The following is a 3211-nucleotide window of genomic DNA, read 5'->3' as shown; positions in this document are numbered from 1 at the left end:
ATAAAATCTAACAAATAAAATGGAACTATTGTATTAAAAGTCCTCATCCCTCAGATATAAGCTTCACATATTATTAATTATTTACAATGCTTACGAGAAATTATTTCTTCCTTTTCTTCTCCTCCTCCTCCTCCTCTTGATTACTTATCTTCTACCTGTAATCTGGAAATCTAAATCTTTATTGTTTAGCTTGATAGGCTTTAACTAAAAAATAGCTTAAAATGCTTTTCAGGGCCCCCACCAACTCAAGACAAGTGGGTGGTTCATAAGATCATATTGAGACAATTGAACTTTGGTTCATCAATCAAGCATATCCTGTATTCTTCTTGAGGGTGACCCAATATGAATAACTACAAATGAAAGCATGCTTTACTGGCAATAATGATAAATAAAGGGCTCTTAGTTTATTATGTGAAAAGGATATCATGACAATAACATTTATGACACTTGTGGTAAGTAAAGCACTCATCTTGCTGCATTAGCAGATGGAGTCCACATTATTAAGAGTCGTTTTAACTTTTAAGAAGTCCATAGGAAGAGTTATAGGTAGTCTGTCACTTTACTACCTGGACTATCAAAAGATGAAGATATTTCCTCCCAATTTTTTACAAGTGATGTCTGTTAAAGTAAAATGACCAAATTAACCTTATTTATTTCACATATTCACGTGTATAGTGGGGTTTTGTTCTCACACCTAACAAAATGAAAGGGTCTAGGGTTTCTTTAGAACAAAAGCCTCTCACCACCGGAGAATTAGCAAAGTAGAAAAACATCAAAACAGCCCTCCCTTCTCTCCTCTTGAAATGTCAAATAAAAAAATAAACACAAACTTCTCTGAGGGTAAGTTAGGCATTTTGAGAAACTTAATAGGTCTCATGGTGTAGGCATAACCATTTTCCTGATGTGACGCTTACAATATACACCCCATGTAGATCCGGGGTGTTGGAGTTGTGCTCAGATTTCCTGCCCACAAGAATCTTATTCACACTTCTTGGGATATTAATGGGTTAAGTTAAATGGTAAGCCTAGTTTGACCCAATCCTATAGAGTCAGGTATATTCAGCTTTAAGGTTGGGTTAGAGTTTTGATTCTTTGGCCCGAGTTTGGTTTAGGTTTTGGCTGACCTCATCCCATCAGCCATCAGGTCATGATACCTTGCATATTAATAAAGTATTCTTGCAATTTTTTTTTTGACTTTTAACTCTATAGCCTTAATGTTTATAATTTATTTACATATTGATTTTGATTTTCTTCTTTTTTTTTAAATAGAAAAAGTGATATCTTAAAATCTATAAAACAATTTCCTAACTTATTAATGGATTTTAGGTATTCAAAATATATTAAAAATTCATTTAAAATGCTATGAATTAAGTTGAGTTGGTATTGGGTTAAACCCTATAGGGTCAAATGGGGTTTAGAAATTATGTAATTTTAAACTGGATTGGGTCAAATTTGAATAAGGTGCTGGAAGGTCAGGTTACGGTTGAGGCAAATCCATATTAACCTAGCACGTTAACATCCCTACATGATAGACATATCACTACAGCTGTACATTGAGAATATCTTAATATTTGTATGTATTCATGTTCCCAATATAGAATTGTAGTATCCTCAAATCGGTGGGCAGGGTTTTTGTGAGCAGATCTGGATTGGTTGGACTTTACCCAAATAAGGCATGACTGTCAATAAAATGGAGTGGCAATGATGTTGTATTCTATTAATTTGACTCTCAAAAGATGCTTTACATTATTGTAATAAAACTAATACTTAAACTAGCAAAAGAAGTCTAATAAGGCTGGCCACCGTTAGAAAGACACTCAAGGTCCCCACCCTTATGACTCACAATTTTGTATGTTTATTCTGCCGCTCTAACCAAAATTTTTGCGATGGGGTTGGTTGGGTGGTACAGAATCAAGAAAGTCAATAGAGTGATAAATACTGAAGATTTCAAATTAAAGTCTCATTCAGCATTTGAGCGATTTCAAGGCCTAAAGGGTAAAAGTCATTTCATCCATGCTCAGATTACAAAATAATATCAAAAATAGCAATAATATCCAAATTAGATGACCGTGTATTTCACTATTTTGTATGAATATGAATAACAGATATTGAATGCAGAGTGCCAAGTCGGTAAGATCTCCTGTTGATTGTAGCGGAGACTTGACATTGAATCCCAGTCTACACCTGAGTTGGGGCAGGTTTAGAAATGATGTATGGAATTTACATCAACATCGCACAGGGCGTGCGGAAGATGTTTTCAATGCACGCTGAGATGTGATATTTGATTTAAGGCCCCCCTCGTAAAAAAGAAAAAAAAAAAAGCAACAGACATCAAGAAACAGACCAAACTGATGATTTTTTAACCAAAACAATTTGGATGATTTCTCTAACATCAAAACTTTTGTTTATCAACAATATTTATCGATTTAGGACATTTTAAGTTTGGAATTCTTCACTATTTTGCCCAGCAGTCGGCACCTATTTCAATGCTATCAAATTCCTTCACAGGTCACAGCCCAATTTAGGGATACAATATTGTATTTAGGGATGTTAATGGGTTAGGTTAAACCGCAAACCTCCTTTGACCCATTCGGGATTGAGATTGGGCCAATATTAACCTGGTTCAGGTCAGGTTTGAGTCGAGTCAAGGCCGCAGCAAGCCTGCACATTGACATCTCCAAGCCATAGTTTTCTTTCGTTGCCATATTGTTACAGGCATTTTGGTGGTATTTTTCTTTAATATCTAAATCTCCCTTTCCACGAGGACTAACCTGAGATCATATGTAAATCCCTCTTTCCATGAGAACACATGATAAATCCGAGACCCTTGACAAAATATCATGTCAATTCCGTGTTGGATTAAAGCACTGGCGCATTCAAAACTCGCGGGAGGTCTTGGGGCAGGAAATGTGTTCTCATGAACACAAAGGAAAAATAAAACGAAAGAAAATTTCACTCCTACGAATATGATACTAATCACAAGTATGGTTGAGTAAGAATCAACTCTGGCCCTATAGCAGGGCTGTCAACAGGTTTGAATTTAATAGGTGATTCATTGGCCAATGGACAGTCAAATGGGCTGTTTCTTTGAAGGTTATCGAACCGCTGTTGATTTGGATGGTCAGACCGTTCAGCCTGGAAGACAATCGGTATGTTTTACCTTAAATCTGGTTTTTGGTCAAACCGTCGAGCCATTGATACATTTAATGGT

The sequence above is a fragment of the Nelumbo lutea genome, chromosome 6, assembly GCF_056320005.1.
Source record: "Nelumbo lutea isolate HS-2025 chromosome 6, American lotus-T2T, whole genome shotgun sequence".
Lineage (NCBI taxonomy): Eukaryota > Viridiplantae > Streptophyta > Magnoliopsida > Proteales > Nelumbonaceae > Nelumbo > Nelumbo lutea.
Note: the sequence above shows the minus strand (reverse complement) of the source record.